Source organism: Apodemus sylvaticus, chromosome 16 (assembly GCF_947179515.1).
Source record: "Apodemus sylvaticus chromosome 16, mApoSyl1.1, whole genome shotgun sequence".
NCBI lineage: Eukaryota > Metazoa > Chordata > Mammalia > Rodentia > Muridae > Apodemus > Apodemus sylvaticus.
Window position 1 is genome coordinate 12,508,512 of NC_067487.1, and position 13,278 is coordinate 12,521,789.

Sequence of the window (13,278 nt, forward strand, 5' to 3'; positions counted from 1 at the left end):
CTATACCTGTGTAATTCATTTCTTCTGACACTAAAGATCTAATTTTTAATTTTTGAATGAAGTGATTATCGTGAGTCCAGTATACAGCTGGACAAAAATATGTAGAAGGACATAATTTTGGTACATAATTATGAAACAAATAGTACAATGTTTTAGAAAAATACAACTTTTGCAGAGATGGTTTTATTTCTGTCAATGAATGTTCTACAATGGGACAGGTTGTTTGTCCACTCATATTCCTATTTTTGTTTTGTATACATGTAAGCATTTGAAATGCTATTGATGTAAAGTAGATTTCAAGGATGGGAGATTGTTCTCTGTGTATCAAAAAGGTGTAGGAAAATGGTGAAAGGGACTTGGAAAAAGGCTTTGTGGAATGGCGACTCAGGTCAGAGATGGAACATGAGGAGTCTCCTTACCCTCAGATACACCACCTCAGCCTGAGAACTGCTCATTGACAACTCAAGGGAAGCACCTCCTCCTGCCAGTCTCTGAGAACATCTAGTTTAGTAACACAGCGTGCAGGGCTGCTTCCTTCTGGGGGTATTTGCATTTCTCTCTCTATTACAAAGGTCAAAATCAGCTGTTGGCCCTTCATCCTCAGTCCCTAAGAGTTGAGCCCCAAGTCAAAAGTGCGTACCACCATAGCAAGATATATGGAATGTTGCTACCTTCTATTGACAACTCAGGAGAAGGACTGAGCAATCCTGATTTTTTCAATAGAAGCTTCTTAAGCTTTAATGTAAAGTGAGTTGATGTAGGTGACCCTGCGGATTTTGGTCTGTAGGTCTGGAAGTAGATACGGGATTCTGCAATCCTAACAAGAAATTGCAGGCTGCAATGTGATAGATACACTTGGTTGATGACATTGACTTGAATGTTTTTCTGCGCTGATAAGATATTCATGACTGAACTTCCTGAGGAGCATCTATCTCGTGGGAGACAGACAAAATGCTTCACCCAGATGGCGAAGATTGTCAATGCAGGAAGTGTCCACGTCCAGACTGAGTGATCTCAGAGTGGCAGTGGCTGGGATGATACTGCTGAGATGCAATCAGAGGAGACCGGATGAGGTCATTTTACTGGGGCTGATGGCGGTCAAGGGCATAGCATGAGGACAAAGAATAAAACAAAGCATTATAGAAATGATAAGGCTCTAGCAAGGATAAGTAATCCCGAGATAAAGAGTTCAAAGCTCCCTCATCAAACTGAGAATGGTTCAATTGGAGAAGAATGAGATATTTAAAGGATTTGGCAGAGAAAGGGAGATGGGAACATAGAAACCTTTGAAAGGCAAGAAAAATTTTAGTAGGTAAAAAAAAATACCTTTAAACATCTATACTCTGATATTTTAAATGGTATGTTTGCATTTTGTGGGTCATAATATGAATTTCATGAAACACCTGGCTTCTCAAATTTAGATATTTTATCACTTAAGAAACACTCTGAGTTTATAAAAATAAAATAATCCTAATATTTTATTCTGGCACAACACTGTAATAGAGTATCAGGGACGTTTAACATGGTCTAGTCAGAGTGACATCTTAGTGCTATTGTTTGATTTCTGCAATAAACAGGATGTGGTGGCTGAGAGGTGTCTGATAGAGACAGGGCCAATGACTAACACACGCACAGGACTCACTTTGGGGTCTGGCTAAAATGTAGATCCTGGTGTCTGAGACATGGGAGTAAGTCCTGGGATTCTGAATTTCCCGCCAGCACCCAGGCTCGGGTCCACACACTGGAAAGCAAGCCTCTAGATGCCAGCAAGTTTTTCTCTCTCTAGAACTTGTTTGAGTAAAAAGTTTTAATGAAAAATCCAAAATATGTTTTAATGAAAAATCCAAAATATGGTAGATCTAATAGTTTTTCAGTGATTTTATTTCTTAAGTGATGAAATGATTATTAATTTCCAGAAATCAGTTTACTTCTGTAACTGGACATACCCATGTAGCAGGATCATTTACATACATGCACGCAGACACAGGAATATATATGCATATGCATGGAAAATTATAGAACTGCCCATCTTCAAATCTCATTTTATACAACCTATATATTCGTATTCAAATTCTGCAAAGCTGATAGATGGATCTATATTGGCCTGCACTTTGTACTTTAAATTTTATACTTCATCAATCTTCAGGAAACCCCATCTGTGTGAGGAAGTGTTGGGCCTGATAGACCAGCCTCCCTTTGGCCTTCCTAGAGAAGATGTCACTACCTAGATAATCACAGTTCACTCTACCTTGCTCCTTCAGGGCACAGCTCTGTAGCTTCCTAGAGTCCCACCACAGATGAAGACTTTCATATTCGCACTGCCCAAAGGGACCTCTGCTAAGCACCAGGCAGACGGTGCAAGTTCAAAATAAATAAATAAATAAATAAATAAATAAAAACCTCTGTCCAGCTGTGCGCGTTCATGGCTGCCCCCTGAAGGTCCTAGCCCAGCTTAGACTGTGGCGATAAAACGCTACATTCTGCATGCCTTTCACAACTTAACGCTATTTTTCACACGGCTCTGAAAACTGGGGCCCAAGGACATGGTGCTGGCAGGTTTTCCTCCTTCTTAGGCCTCCCTCCCCAATGGGCACAGGACTGGATTCCCACTGCCTGCACACAGTCTTGCACATCAGTCCTATGGGGTGAGGGCTTCAACCCAGGGGAGTCAGACTGCTTCTACATATTGTGAGTCTAAGAGCTAAGACTTCATCACATCATAGGAATTTAGAGGATGGTACTGCACGCATAACATAGCTCTCGAGCAAGGTTGAACTCCGGGTGCTGGAGAGCTCTGCACATAGAAGACGGAGTAGAGGCTCAAGGCAGAGCCCAATCTGTCCTAATAGCCCTGGTGAGTAGAGCCAACGAGAGGAGAGGAATGGGAGGGAGGTAATGGTGAGTGGCGAGGTGGCAGAGCAGGGCATGGGGCCTAGACCTCTCACCACAGGCCGCAGTGAGGCCCAGGGCAGGCTCATTCCATCCACAGCACCATTCTCAGAGATCCTGCCCGGGTTCCAAAAGCTTCTATTGTATCTGAGCCTGTGAACTGGTTTTCAATGAGGCCCTCCTGGCTTAGGCCGCTGAGCCCGTTTCCTGTCTCTTTCAGACCTCTCTGGAAACTTACAACAAGCCCCTATTGACTGAGCTCGCCACAGTGCATTCTCATTCCCTGCAACGTGTAAGTGTTCTCTGTGCAGAGAGAGCTAATGCAGCACATTACACACGGCGCTGAATGCAGCCTGGAGCATGGGCCGGAATGGCAAATGCACAGTACTGGCCTAGGGGCCGAAGGGCTTCTTGCACGCTGCCCAGTTTGCCTCCATTTTTAGTAACCAATAATATCAATAAAAAACTGGAATTGCATCGCTTTTGAAGAATACAAATGTATTCTTTCTGATGATTTGGTGCCTTGCCCTTGGGGTTAGAGTTATGTTTAAAGGTACCTAGACAGGCATAGGTCTAATTGTGTGTGTGTTTGTGTGTGTGTGTGTGTGTGTGTGTGTGAGAGAGAGAGAGAGAGAGAGAGAGAGGTGTATGTGTATCTGAACATGAAAGAGAGAGAGAGAGAGAAAGAGAGGTGTATGTATATCTGAACACGAGAGAGAGAGAGAGAGAGAGAGAGAGAGAGAGAGAGAGAGAGAGAGAGAGAGAGAGAGAGGTGTATGTGTATCTGAACAAGCTTTAAGTATCTGTGGTGGATATTTGTGTAAATGTGTCCACCAAGGAATTTTACACATGACTTCAGGGACACACAGTATTTGTGCTACAGAAGCTCCATTGGCAATGCCAACACTGTCATTTTCTGTTACTTCCAATCTGATTCATGAAAAATTTAAATCTGTTAATGTTTGAGTCATCCTCAGAACAGAAGACAATGAGCCCATTATGAAGTGCTGACGGAAACACACCAGCTTACCTGAAGACGCCCAGGCATTACCACCTGTCACCCTTCAACGGCAGAAGTGTTCTACTGCCACCAGTTTCATTTACCTTAGTGACTTGTTTTCTAATAACACTAGGCCTGGCTAGAGCCACAACAACATCTTTGTGAAGAGTCAGAAGAGTCCTTGTGGCCCCTGGGAGAGCAGGATGCTGTCCTAGCGGGTTCCTTGGTGTGGGCCGGAAGGCTTGGTGGCCTCATGATTGGTGGCTTCTGTGGTGACTTGGTGCCTCTTCCTTGGCGTGAGTAGAGATGGACTCTGAGTCTGGAGCCGGTCCTGTGGCTTTGACGCCAGCAGGCAGCATGAGGAGGACTGACATTATTAAACAGAATCAGGTGCTGCTTTGAGTAAAGGTGATTTTAAATAAAAATAGAAGAGTTAAGTCTTCATTTACATTCTGCTTAAAGTTGATGTGAGTTTAAGCGTAACTATTTCCCGTGTACTTCCTAGTCACTCTTTCACCACACCATTTATCTGGTGCAAATGTTTCTCAGTATCCAAACAGTGCCTGAAAGTTTGCTCGGTAAATCTTTGCTGAGTAAAAGAATAAAATGCCTCAAACTGAAGGTGAAAAAGATGCTCACGTGGTGTGACTAATCCTCAGGTGGTGTGAATGAATGTTTTTGTTCTCTAGAATAATACAGCATCTAATTTAAAAGCTACTTTACGCTCGTTCTTTAACATGGTTTTGTGGTTATTATAATTAGGAAATATATTATTATGATATTATGATATATTTGTAGAGTTTAGTGGCCCATTTGAGGAGCAGTGAAAAGCAGAAATGTTGTGGTAACCTCCACAGAAGCGGCTCTTACCATTTCCTGCGAGGTGGTGGAAGGCACAACTTGGAAACTGTTACAGCCAGGGTCCAGCACGTGACTCATTCTCTCTCTGGCTTCCTTATTCTGCCCCAGTGTGGGCTTCTATTTATACCTGGCCAGCATTTGGCTGCCCATTACCCTATGTGTGTGCACATATGTGTACATGTATATGTGTACATGTCAGGCCCTATGTGTATGCATGTGTGTGAACATATATGTACAGGTATGTGGGTACATATGGAGGCAAGAGGTTGACAGACTAGGTGTCTGTCTCAATTGCTCTACTCCTTGACTTTTTAGTCATTCATTCATTCATTCATTCATTCACTTATTCATTTGTGTGTGTATGTACTTGGTGCTTGTGTAACTTTACGTGTACCTTGTGAGTACAAATGCTCATGCACACCAATGGATACTTGATCCCCTAGAAGTGGAATTAAAATCAATTGTCAACTGCATGATCTGGGTGTCAGAAATGGAGCATTCGTAACCACTGAGCCACTTCCTGTCATGTGCCTCTTTTCTTTCATGATAAAGTCTTTCACCAAATCATCAATTTGGCTAGGCTGGTTGTCAGCTAGCCCCAAGAATCTTCCTGCCTGCCTTCCCAGGGTGGGGACATCCCATCTCATCCAGCTTTACACACAGGTTTTGTGGATAAGAGCTCGGCACCTCATGGTTGTACACCTAGCACTCTCCTGGCTAAGTTGTATCCTATCAGCCCCCTTGATTTGTCATTATAAAATATACAGCGATTTTTACCATTCCAGTTATTTCAAAACTAGTGCTATTAAGTACATTTGCCAGTTCTGTACAAATCCTTCATAACACAGTTCTAGTAAATCCTCATCCCAAACACAGAGCTGCTGGTCACTACACATTGGCTATCATTCTGACACATCACCTGGTCAGCAGATTCGACCTTATGGCTCTGTGAATCTGGTACTTTTACTGCCTTATGGACGTCTACTGAACAATCTGCCATCCTACACCGAGAATGTCCTGAGCTTCATCCATGTTATAATGTATCTATACTTCTCCATTCTATATCAATAATGAACACTGTGCACATTCTTTCTGTATTTGGTTTATCCATTTATGCTTTGGTGAACATACCGGTCATGACTATGCCCCTTTTCAATAGCAGAAAATAAAGAGTTTCAGGGGAGACAATGAAAGGAAGGGTTGATGGTTGGCAGAGAAGGTGACTCAGTTCAGCCTGACAACTCACCCCATGACTTAATGACTGAAACCAGCAATCACTATAGTGATGACCTCATGGTGCCTTTGCTCGGAAACCCAGGACACGGGGCATCATGGATGGATGGTCCTCTCTGTTCCTCCATGCCCGAGGGCTAAGCTGGAAGTCCAGAGACTCAACTGGCAGTGGGATGCTGCCCTTCAAGCTGGGCTCCCAGCCCTGCTTGGGTGTCCCTAGATTTCTGGCTTGTTTCTGCTTTCCCAGCCCACAAGCTTCCCTTCTGTGTAATTCTGCTACGCACACAGACCTGCTTGAATTCAACGTGGACAACGGTGATAAAAGACATCAAGAACAGAAGGCAGTGCCCCTGGGAGTCATGCTGAGTGCTTGCTACCTCCAACTTCACCACTGTTAATTTTATATGGCATGGTGCATATGGATATATATTTTTGGAAATGATTAAAAGTAAATAATGCTTTTATAGAGAGCATACAATATATTAAGAAGAAATATTCTACTCACTTATCCATCAGGAATACTGAAAGCAGTCTATGTAGGTAAAGCAAATGAAAGGCCAGCATGAACTCTTTCACACTCAGAGGTGGATATATACGAATGTCGTAGACTGCGTTCATCACTCCCTTCTTCGGAGAACTGGTTGCTCCCTCGATGTGCCTTTTAAGTCAGTGGTTTCCAAACATTTATCTTTAACCAACGTTGTTTTTTTTTTTCCACGTGACTACTTTATTCTACTGAAACACCCATCCTACATTCAAAGTCATTTCATGTCTCTCTTCCAGGTGTCTTAAGTGATTGGGGATGCTTTAGGGCAATGTAAAAAAGAGTGGTCACTCTCTGTTGGTACCCACAGAGCTTTCAAAAATAAACTGATGTTGGAGTCAAAAAATACTGGGGCCCACCAGGCTAACTTTGAAAGTCAGGAGACCCAGCCCTAACAGCACCCTTTAGGACACAGCAACTGCGGATATGGCAGACGAAAAGCTGAGCTTCAGGGATTCTTACAAGTGACCCTGTTATCACAGTGTGAGATTCTGCAGTGTGTGTCCTATCCCTAAAGGGGCTCCCAAGCTAGTAGCTCAGCTCTGGTACGGAAGTTTAAAAACAGTCACGGATGAAGAACAAAGCATATTTGGAAGTGTCTCAGGAAATTGAGAAGGTGATTTGGCAAGGATACCTGAATGTCCTTTCCTTCCTCCCATTAATGCTTCATTTAGATAACTGTGACCTACAGTTATACCTGATGCCCTTTCTTACTCTTTCCACCTCCATTTATGTGTGTACATATGTAGGTATGTATGGGTGTATGTATGTATCGTGTATGTATGTGCATATGCATGCATGTAGTATGTATGTATGTATATATGTATGTATGTATATATGTACATATGTATGCATGTATGGGTGTATGTATGTGTGTGTGCATGCATGTATGCATGTATCTAGTCTTCCTAACACATTTACTCCCTGATAACACACACCTAGTACAGCCCATTCAAGTGGTTGGATGGTGCTCAGTAGATGGAAGATTCTTTTAGTTACTGGACTTTTCAGGTTATGTCCTGCACAGTGGAACTTCACGCTAGCTAAAGTGTATGATTCTTCTGACTTTGAATGCTACCCTTCTTTCTGCCAATGGCACCACCTCCAAATTAATGACCTAATTTGCTGCAGAGCTTTTCAAGAAGCAGTGGAAATTAATTGTCACTGGTCAACAACCGACAGTCAGCTACCACGTGTCTGGTAACGACAAATATTTTGAGTGCTCCATTTCTGTGGGCAATTAAATGTTTGATGCAAGATGGTAAAGAAAAGCGACTTGTGACATCAAGTGACACACCAGAGCAGGTTGTCCCTGGTAGAGCGAGGGGACATCTTCACTTATGATGGAATAACAAGGCAGGAGGCTAGGAAGTATCATTTCAGAACTTTACTAACCTTTCTACCTAATGCCAGCTCTATCTCTTTGTTCTGTTCCAGGAGCACATTGTCTTTCTCTTGACTCAAAACAGTTGGGTAGTTCCCCACATTAATTTTATTTTTATGACAACTCATCACACACACAGTTGGCCACATTAAATGCAATGGTCTCACCCAGTAGCAGAGGTGTCTTGAATGAATACAAGTCAGAATTCTGAAGCTTCAAGCCACTTCAGTTCCATCCTCAGAAGCACTTGGAGGATAAACAATCACATTTCTGATAAGTACAATGAGAAGTCGCTGTTGATATTAGATTGCTTGTGGGGTATACGGAAGTGAGATTTGCAGAATGCATAGTGTTACATGGTTAAGGATGATGACAGATGGGCAGTCAAGGCCAGGAGCATCTTTAACATGACAGTTAACTGGTAATTAAAGAGGGAGCCATACCACAGAGATCTTGGAGTGATCACACTAAATAATGGGTATAAAATGCTCAACACCAGACATGAGCCATATTATCAATTAATTTTGATTATCGTGCTTGTTACTTATTAACATTATTGTAATTTAGCCAGCAAGAAAAATCACAATAAATGTTAAGTGGCCCAAGGCAACTTTTGTTCCCCTTGTACACGTGATGCTGAGGTGTGAGGCAGATAAGAGAGTCTGACAGGATGGTGAGAGGCCAGGAGCAGCTAGAAGAGGAACAGAGGGTCTGGCCATTGCGGGTAGAGGGCGGTGCTGAAGTAACAGTTTTTAAAACTGTTCTTTGGGCCGGGCAGTGGTGGGGCACGCCTTTAATCCCAGCACTCTGGGAGGCAGAGGAAGGCATATTTCTGAGTTTGAGGCCAGCCTGGTCTACAGAGTGAGTTCCAGGACAGCCAGGGCTACACAGAAAAACCCTGTCTCAAAAAAACAAAAAGAACCCCAAACAAACAAACAAACAAATGAACAAACAAATCTGTTCTTTGAAAAGAAAACTGTCACATTCCCCTATAATTTCAAAGATAAGAGACAAGACCAGAGAACGCACCTATAAGAGACATAGATTTTGTTTCAACATTTATTACTGTGAAGTCCTGGATCTGATTCTCAGCATTGCTTGAAACAGGGCGCGGCAGCGAGGACCTTAATCTCAGTGCAAGGGCAGTGGTGTGAGAAGGTCAAGGTCATCTCCAGCTATGAAGCAGGTTTGAGGACAGCACAGGCTGCATGAGGCAGATACAAAATAAAACAACAACAACTGCAACCATCAAGATCACCCGTATCACTGGGTCTGGCGTGTCCTACCACGACTCCGCGGGGACTGGGTGGGACAGAGAAGGTGTCCTGCTACTGCTTGAAACGAATGACTTTCAAACTTGGAAGTTCCAGTTAGGTGAGTGAGAACTGGGTGCTGGGAATGAATATTCGGCTCTGCAGAGATTCATAACCCAAGAGAAGTAGACCATGTGAATGTTATATATACTTAGTTATGCGAATGTTATATATACTCAGTTATGCGAATGTTATATATACTCAGTTGCAAACATCCCAGCAATGTGACATAAGCTACACAATAACCTAAATTACAAAATAATACTGTTTAGGCATTAAGATTAAATAAAACATTCTAACCTATACTTTTCTAGAGGCATTTTAGAATTTTGTTTTCTCCCTGAAGGTCCGATGTATATATAATGTGTGTGATACACATTGATTTACTGAGATTTACTCATTGACAAAATATGGATTTTTGCCAATCTATCAAGGCTGCATGTTTACTCATGCAGTTTACTCAAAATAATGTTTGAGTAAGCGTAATGTCTCACATAAAATAATTTTCATAATATCTCAAAATATCAAATAACATAGTAGTCATAAATACATACTTTCCTAAAAGTGCCTATTTTATATTAGTTTCAATTATTGATCAATGTTTCACCTTAAAACAACTCCAGAGGATAGGAACATGCGATAAAATGCTGTTGCTGATTTGGGCACAATGTCTTCATTAAAAACATGCTATTGTGTACATTTCTCTTTATAGAAAACAAAACCCAAACCAAAACAAAATTGCATTTATAAATGAGATTCTGTTTTGAAGTTGGAGAGATGGTTCAACTGATAAAGACACTTGCAGTGCAAAGGTGAGTACTTCTGTTCAAATTTCTAAAATTCACATAATAAGCCACATGCAACTTTGTAAATGTTAAGAAACTCAGCCCTCCTGGGAGAGGGGTAGACATGGCAGATTGCTGGGGGTCACTGGCTGCCTCGACACAGCTTCAGTACAAGATCCTGTCTCAGGGGAATAAGGTAGAAACAACATACCAGGTCACCCAGTGTGTGGCTGCTGTGTGCACATTGGCATGTGCATCTCCACATGTGTCAACATTGCGTGGGCACACATACACACAAACACAGAGACACACACGTGCAATTTTTAGAGTCTACAGTTAAAAGCAGAAAAGACCAAAACATTGCAAAATCTGTGTGATTGAGCCCACTAACTCTCAAGAAGGAAATTCCAAACCTTCAGAAATGATTTCTGGGGCTTTAGACCAGAGAGTAAATAAGACTTCAAGTTCTTATGTTAAAAGTCAGTATTTGCCTGGAATCTTCTTACTGAAGAATACTATATAGCTATTTAATGAAAAATAAATCGGTCTCTGTTAAGATCAAAGTGCCAGATGGTGGAAAAAACTGATTAACTGTAACAAGAACCACACATGTCAAAATAGCTGCCCCAGAGCCACGGGAACCACTTCCTTGTGCTCCCTGCCACGACACGGCCACCCCAAACTATGGACCACACCCCCCAAAAGCCAGACAAGATGCAAAAGGATCCAAACTACTCACACCAGCACATGCTACACAAATCCTACAAGATGCTCTCATGATGTCACCGGTAAGTTCATGGACTTGGGTACTGGATAGCACTTGTGGGTGTCCTCAGCTCATGGGTCCATAAGCTGCAAACTGAACACTTCGTCTAGTCTAATGAATACTATATATAATAATAGCATGAATTAACATGACATTACCCAGTGACACACTAGATATCCCTGAGCCCTAAAAGTTAGATGTCTCCCTTCTAGTATACATCATTCCAGTATGCGCCTAGAAGCAAATAGAAATTATCATTTGAAGGAAATGAGTCTCTACAAAGTGAATACTTTGGACTTGGAGTCACATGGTTCTTGAATCCATAACAATAGTAAGAGTTTTTTGCTTTAAGGAAACCCTTACTACATTTTATTCTTCATTCCAGAGATTCCTGGGTTTACTTGTCTTTTATATCAAGATGAAGTCATCTGTACTGGCCCTTGCCATGATTCCCTATTTTTATTTTTGTCTGTATGTCTGTGCTTAGCATGCTGGCACTTTTCAGAATTTACACACATCCTTAAGGCCAGAATGTAGCATTGCTGAAAATAAAGCACTCGTTTACATACAAACTTACCACACACTAATAAAGATTAGTGGCCAAGATTCTCTAATCCACACTACCCTTTCTACTTGGTTTACAGCAGGCACTACATAAATATAAATGACATAATCCATAACTTGTCAGATCTGTGACAACATGAAGAAAGAAACAAACCTATAAAGGTGACAGCAATATAAAAAGGGAAGGATATTCTATTTAATAAAATAAAAGTGATTTTAACACACAGCATAAAACACTAGACTACATCCAGAGAAATATAAACTTAGTTTCTTATTAAGCAAAATTCCTTTAATATGAGCATTTAAATCCTTTTTATAACAGATAAAATCTTACTCTCATGAGGTTGCTCATGCTTATAATCCCTGCACTTGGGAGGCTGCGACAGGGGACCGTGAGGTCGAGACCAGCTTAGATGCATAGTGAGTGAGGAGACAGCCTTGCCTACAGGGTGAGGCCTGCCTCAACCGAGAGGAGAGTTGATACAGCTTAGAGTCACCTGAGGGAAAGTTTCTCAGATCAGTAACGGTTTCTATCAGACTGCTCTATGGCCATGCTCATGGGAGAATTGTCCAGATTATTAGCTGATGCAGGCCTAGCTTACAACGGATGGCACCATTCCTAGACAGGCGGCTCTGTGCTGTGTGATGAAGCTGCCTACTCCCCAATCTGTGAAGAAGCAGACAGCCAGGAAGCAGCACTGTGCTTCACGTCCTTCTTGGGTTCCTGCCCCGACTTCTCCGGTGATCTATTATGACTGGGAAATGTAAGCAGGTTAACTCTTTCTTCCACAAGCTCCCTTTGGTCCCTGTCTTATTATAGCAACAGGAGGTTGATTAGAATATATGTAATATATACAATATAGACATATATATATCCACAAGTTAAATGTACAATGCCCACTCTGATTGAGCGTTCTGTGTAAACACCTCTTCTGTTTTCACAAATGCTTTTTAAAATTTACATATATCTTTTACCTATATCTGAATAAAAATGATAAAAATAGTTTCCGAAGACTGTTCCTTGCTTTAAAAATTAAGGCAGGATTCAGTTCAAAGACTTTTGACTGCAGTGAAAGCTTGAAAATGCAGACACCGGCGCTGAGTACCTAGGACGAGGTGCGCTTTTCAATCCCTGCAGCCAGAGCGGAGCCTTTAGTACAATTCAGGTTTACAGTGCAGCTTGCCCCAAACACAACACTTAGCAAGGGCACTCCACATGGGTTTCATTTGTACTGAGATGGCTGTCTCAAAGCACACTAGGAAATGATTCCATTCGCCTTTCATGTTTGAAGAAGCAATTTCTTTTTATAAGAAAAACCATGCAAATTCTCGATATAGCACATCAGAAGCTGTGTGCTCCGTCAGGGAAATGCCTGGAGAAGAATTTCAAACTTATCATCACACTCAAGTCCTGAACAAATACCGGATTCTCAGCCTCTCTAGGTGCAGGTTACGTGTGTGTGTGTGTGTGTGTGTTTATGAGCACACACATCTGCATGTGTGCACGCATGGGATGGTATCTATATAAATTCACAGGGAGTCAGGACAAACTTCAGAAACAGAGTACCCTGTAAGTCCCTGCTGTTGCTGGAAACAAGGACGTGAAAGAGACGCACATTACACAACCATTTCCTTAACAATCCACAGCGAATTTCTTACCATTCTCTAAATAGCCCACCCTAATATCTCCAGAATTAAAGAATGAAAGTGATATGGAATTTCTGACTTTTCAAATTTTAGAGTAATTGGGACGGGTGTGTTTTACATTTTCTGATAAACAGGAAGACATAGGAGGGCAATCAGTTCTTCCTCTCAGACAGGAGCACGCGTGGACCGTGACATAGAAGGGCAGGTGAGAGCTTTGCCCAGAACCTGCCCTCTGCTCTCATTTCACTGAGGACACCCCAGACCAAATTAGATGGCCACACCCATAGGCCCT

The 13,278-nt window shown here is 42.0% G+C and overlaps 1 protein-coding gene across 1 annotated transcript in view; it reads right to left on the reverse strand.

Moving 5' to 3' along the window:
• The window catches only part of Ctnnd2 (catenin delta 2), an 847,786-nt gene that overhangs the window by 325,522 nt on the left and 508,986 nt on the right, over positions 1–13,278 (reverse strand). The gene's annotated exons all lie outside the window — the stretch shown is intronic.